The sequence below is a fragment of the Choloepus didactylus genome, chromosome 21 (assembly GCF_015220235.1).
Source record: "Choloepus didactylus isolate mChoDid1 chromosome 21, mChoDid1.pri, whole genome shotgun sequence".
Lineage (NCBI taxonomy): Eukaryota > Metazoa > Chordata > Mammalia > Pilosa > Megalonychidae > Choloepus > Choloepus didactylus.
In genome coordinates, this window is record NC_051327.1 from 51,769,973 (window position 1) to 51,776,455 (window position 6,483).

At 35.6% G+C, this 6,483-nt stretch overlaps 1 pseudogene; it reads right to left on the reverse strand.

Moving 5' to 3' along the window:
* Positions 1 to 1,355: 1,355 nt before the first annotated feature.
* Positions 1,356 to 2,301, reverse strand: LOC119517753 (annotated as a pseudogene).
* Between the last annotated feature and the right edge of the window lie 4,182 nt (positions 2,302 to 6,483).

A 6,483-nucleotide genomic window follows, 5' to 3' on the forward strand; every position in this document is an offset into this window, starting at 1 on the left:
TGGAGTGGATGGTGTACAAAGAATGGTGTTCTTGTCTAGGGAAAGCCTCAGTCCATGGCCTCTTTCCTAAGTTACAAAAGCACTTTCATATTCTTACAGTATAGCACTTAACATATTATACTGAATTCTCTCCTAGCATTTTCATTTGTTCTACAAAACTATACAATCCTAGAACCTCTTGAAGATTCCTCAGTACTAGGGGCAGTGCTTGGCTTATTGTGGATGAACAATAAGCATTCCTCAACTTTGCTCATGCAATGCAAGTTCAAGGTCACCAGCAATGTTACATCTTAAACAGTTAACTTGCCTGCTGTATGTTCCTTTAGCCTAAAAATCTTAAAAAAAGCTCACCTTCTTTCATTCTAAAATTAGATAAAAAATGATTAATTGTGACAGAGGACAGCTGAGGGTACAATTTGAACTGTGGTATAAATATCAAATATCTGGCAGTTCCTGAAAAGTAGATTAACAAGGCAGAGATGAGGGAAGGCATGAAGGATTGCAGATCCCAGAAGTATGAAATGTCAGTGATAAATTCTACAGAAGTCCTAATTTCTTCTGAGGCCAGCTGTGCATATTTGTGATAAACATCTTTTGCCTACTTAAGATGTTAAGAATCTCTAAAGGAATTCTTTGAAGGCTCTGATTCTGATTTCCTATTGTGGCTGAAGAAGGAGAGTGTCTTACTGAGAGTGACTCTCACAAATGGAGAGAAGTACATGGGTAGCAGGCATGGGCAAGGAAGTCTCATCATCAGACCTCTTCCCTAAAGGTGACAGCAAGTCTCATCAGTAGTTGTGGTCACTTTCCTCTCAACCAAGAGAGAGAAGTACTTGAAGAGTAACCGCTATAGAATCATAAACCAATAAATATTAGCTCATGATTGTCAACATGTGTATTAATATTTTTGTGTATGTGTCAATAAATAACCTTATATTTTTTTGTAGATATATAGAAAATTTAGGGAAACTTACAAAACAGTTAATAATGGTAAATATAGGGAAGAGAGAATGGGAAATCAGGGCAATAGAAAAAAGGGAGAATCTTCCAATTTTTACTTTATGTCCTTCTTTACAGATAGAATATTTTGCTATAAGAATTATGAATTTTATAATATAAAACTAGGAAGAGCAATTATCCCCCAGCCTACATACACATCCACCCTGTCTCCACACATGTACAAATATGTCACATGAAATACTATAAATCATCTGCTCCTATGTCCTTTATGATTTGTCATTACTGTTTCTCATTATGGATTTAAATTAGACTTTATTATAAATGCTGCTAAAGTTCAATCCAGTTCTCAAATGTAGATCTTTTATTTGATTTACAAAGTAAGATGTATGGTGATATTATTTTGAAAGCACATTTCTTGTGATCAGTTTCCAAAAAGCTTGTTTCACATCCTTGTTCCTCAGACTATAAATGATGGGGTTCAACATAGGGCTTACAAAGGTATAGAAAACAGCAATGATTTTGGATTGCTCCACTGTCCATTTGGATTGTCCGTGGGAGGTCTAACATACATGCAGAACAGAGTCCCATAGAACACAGTCACTGCCACCAGGTAAGACCCACAGGTAGAAAAAGCTTTGCACCTGCCTTCAGCAGAACACATCCTCAAGATGGCAATGAGAATGAAGATGTAGGAGATGAAGATGATGAGAAGGGAGTTGGAGAGGTTAAATCCTGCTACCACAAACATGGATGTTTCCTTGATGAAAGTGTCAGAGCAGGAGAGTCAGATGAGGGGTGGGTCAGCACAATAGAAGTGGTTAATGATGTTAGAGCCACAGAAGGTCAAGCAGTATGTCCACATGGTTTCCATCAGGCCACTAAGAAACCCATGGACATATGGACCAGCAATCAGTCGAATACACACCTCTTTGGACATCTTGCTGCTGTAAAGCAAAGGGTTACAGATTGCCACGTATCTATCATAGGCCATCACGGCTAACATATAATATTCAGTAATCACCATGGCAATGAAAAAATAACACTGGACTAAACAAGCAGCATAGGAAATGGTTTTCTTCTCTGATAAGAAGTTCACCAACATTTTGGGAGTCACATTAGTGGAATAGCACAAGTCCAGGCAAAAGAAACTGGCAAGAAAGAACTACATGGGAGTGTGGAGGCATGAATCTATCCTGATCAAAACCAGCATCCCAAGATTGCCCCCACAGTGATCAAGTAGATTACCAGGAACAGCACAAAGAGGATGGGCTGAAGCTCTGGATGATCTGTCAATCCCAAGAGAATAAATTCAATCACCAAGGTGGAATTTCCTCTGGCCATTTTCTTAGATACCAGCATTGTTCACTTAGATAAATTAAAATAAATTAAGAAGGTGAATGGGAAGTCAATCATATGCTTCACCTCTCTGTCTGTTTTTTCCTTGCTCATTCACCCTCACTTACTGATATTACTAGAGATAGACTAAGAATGTAGTAGCTGGCCCAAGACAGCTGGGTATATAATGTGCAGATGAATCCTAGAGAGAATAGCTGCTGTGACTCCAAATTGTTTAGAACAGGGGAATTATTGGGAATTATTACTTGAAGTTTATCTAAAAATGGATTGAACCATCATCTGTCATTTATAGTTCACTATAACATCGTAAGTTTCTTCATTGAGCCGGGACTAGTCCTGAAGAAAATGGTGACATGTATTTGGAAAACATTTTGTGGTCACTAACAATGTGTGTGGTGTTTAGAGGAATAACCCTTAGAAGACACACTTTTGAGAATTGCATTGCCAGCTTGCTGCATTAGAGAGCCCAGAATTACAGAGGTTTAAAGGAAACTCTAAGACCTGCTTTCCTGCTATATCCATATGATACAATAAATTGTATGATTCCTATGTAAATATATCAAACATAAGGTCCCCAAATTTGGAAAGAACAGTGTTGTATGAATTACTGATGAAGGAATTTGTGGTGAGTAGAACACAGATGAATAAAGCAGGAGAGACATGGATAGGGAAAAAGAGCATTCTCTGAATTTTGATCATAGCATTTGTTTGCATATCTGTCCATGTTCTTCATTTATCCCAGAAAGAACTTAAGGAGTTTAGAGTATATAACAAAATTTCGCAAATTCTTGTTACTGATAAGCAAAAATTGGACTCTAAGCTTTCTAGCAAAATATGTAAACAGTTCAACATTCTTTATTGTAGTATTATAATGTTCAGAAGTTATTAAAAAAGAACCGATCAATAAAAGTAGAAATATCATTACTATAAGTACAAAAAATCCTACTTATAATGCAAGGATTAAACTTTCAGATGATATTGTCAGTTCAAATATAGTGATTAATGAAACAAAAAATGATCAAGTATTGTGCTAGGAGTTTGGGAAACACCCTTTTCATACATGGATTCCTGGTCATATCTTAAATGATTTTATAAATGATGCAAATGAATGAGATAAGGAATCACAAATTGAAATGCCTACAGGAACCATTTAGATAACAGAAATGAGTGAAATGAGTTAGGTATAGGAATGAACTGAGGTGAACTTGAGAGTGGGATCCAATCTGAAAAATCAACAGCCACTCAGGCCAAAGGAATTTTTGGCAGGTGGTAGTGTGAGCCCCATATTCCCAGAATGTAAAAGCTTCCAATATTAAAGATTCAACAGAATTCATTATTTTATAGGCAGCATATCAAATATAAAATTTTAGCAATTAATTCAATTTTAGCACAGTATTGAACCAGGGTATAAAACAAAGTTTGCAGGCTTCATCCACTTAGGTGCAGTTAACAATTTAGTTCAATGCCAATGTCACCATATACATATTTCTGGTCTCTAAGCTGTTGGGAATTTAAACAAGAACCTTCATAAGTTAGCTATCTTGCCTCTTTGATGCTACCAGGGTTCTACTTGATTCAGTCATGATACAAATATAATGTTTGTATGCAAACAGCATTGAACACCTTGCACATACAATTTATTTTGCTAGGAAGATAAATACGACTGAAATCAGGGAAAGATTGTTAATATCTCTGTAATGAGGGAGACATATTTAGAGTAAATTAAGTAAAATGCAATTCATACAATAATAAAGATTTGACAAAAGTAATTAATTGTGTTCAGGAATCATAGCATAAATCAAAGAAAAAGAAAAGCTACCTTTAATTGGGATCTGAAAGATAATTAGGGATTTTCTCAGAGGACAAGAGTAGGGAGAGTGTCCAGGAAGTGTAAACAAAACATGCACAGATAGGGAGTTTACAAGAAGAAAAAACAAAGATATTCCACTTGGATGAAGGGATGAAGTTTCTATCATGGCAAAACATTATTTTAAAAAGTAGTAAGCAGACAAACTAAGAAAGTCCTTTCATGGCAGGGCAAGAAGTGTAGACACTTCTGTTAAGTTGAGACACATAGCTCTGACTTTATCTTCACTACTGTTTTGGATTGTGTTTGTGTATGTGTGTGTGTTATATCCAATGGTAATGTATTAAACTCATACTCACTGTTAGTTAGAAACAGCAATAATTTACAGGGCTTCAATCTACCACTTTGACTGTTATGAGGGAAACACATCACTAGAGGATCAGGATTTGTGTGTGAGAAGTGCTCTTTTCTCACTCCCCAGGAGGAAGAATCATTGGGAAAATATTCACATTAGTATGCATAAATCCTCTGTTTTAATGCATATGGGCACTCAGCTAATGTATCTTAAATGACAAAAGGAAAAATTGGAATTTGTTTTGCCTATTCCCTACCCTTTCTTTTACATATGCAGCCACCCAGACTCCACAGCTTAGGATGAAAATAAATATATTTTAATAATAGTATCTCCTGACACACGTGTAGTTAACTAACTTTAACAAAGTAATTACACTCCTTCTATTTCATTTCAACTTTAGGAGAGCCCTGCAAAAGATGTAGAGCAATTATGATTAGGAATGGGAAAATGGGACACAAACAAATACTGTGTGTTGTCACCTGTGTTTCTATTTATTTAGTATAAATAGTTTAGTATTTTCAAAACTGTGTTCGATGAAATTACTGGGTATCAGGTAACAAAATAGTTCTATGGCACAATAAATGTGGAAGATGCCAGGTTTTGAAAATGATAAAATGGGATTTTCTATTGTAAGAATTCTCAGAGCCTTTTCTACATCCATGTGCATTGTAAACTAAAGAGGTGGGCAAGAACATGCAGCATTTCTCAAGCTTACTTGTTGAAAGGCTCATTATCTTTATGCTAAGAATCCTCAATTCCACAATAGCCACAGATAATGCTAGAATCCATGCACCTGAACTAGTTGGGAAATCTCATTCATTCAATTTTGCCACTGGTTGAATAGTAAAGAACTTTTGAATTTATCAATCATTCATGATCTCAAAAAAAAAAAAAAAAATTCTTGGGGAAGATCCTGACCATGCAAGAGCCACTCCGTAAAAGGGGAGCAAATAGAAACAGGCAGAAGTTAGAGAATTGACTGACAATAGACTAGAATGACATCAGAGCTTTGCACATCAGTTGCAGGTGGGCATAAATCTGTTCTACTCTCAAACATGCCATGACCATAAATACTAGCACATGTTTGATTAATCTGATTAATGGTTGTCTATTAAGCATCTGTTTGGGGTAAGGCATATGACTAATATATAAATTGATATCGCATGTGAGGCAAGGTCCAATTGTATAACATTACCCCATATAATTTTCAAACATTCTAACTTTTATCTCTTGAAATAATTACAAATTAAGGTGTTATTTTCTACCCCTTCTTTTTTTTCAGCCCTTGCTTGTCATCCATGATCCCCTTCCCAAGACCTCTCTAATTGAGTTTCTTGCATAATTCACATGGCAAAAAGTATCTGGGAAACATCACTCTCAGTAAGTCAAGAAAGAAAAAGTCTCCAAGATCTGAAGTTTCTTTAATGCCTTTTGGCTGGAGAGGAGTTTACTCTACCTCAGGTATATAACTACATTAAAAGATACAGTTTTATTTCTAGATAGTCTCAGTGTGATGTAAGGTGGTTACATATACATACATATATGTGTGTATGCATACTAATTTAAATGAGATTATTAAGTAGGCATAAGATAAATATTATCAGCAAATGTAAAATATTTTTGGCAAATCCCTGTTATAAAATCAAGTTTGCTGCATTAAGGCTAAGAGCTTTTTCTGCTGAAAGTAACTCCCTGAATGATCATGATATATTTAATAGAAATTCAGCTGAAGAATATTTCAATCTCTATAAGCAAATGCTTTTAGAGCTTGCACTGTCAGGATGTCACAGGCTCTTCTTGAATGACTGAGAGTCACCTTTGATAGCTTCTTATTTATTATTTATTTCACAGTGTAGCATTGCTTGCTTATGTCATATTTATGCAAGCAGTAGCAAAATATATCCCACCTGACTCTTATCATTGGGTAACTCCTATCTCAATATAGAATGCCAAGTAATTCATATGGAAATAGTAGGGAGACTGCAGAACCAGTTGTTTAATAGCC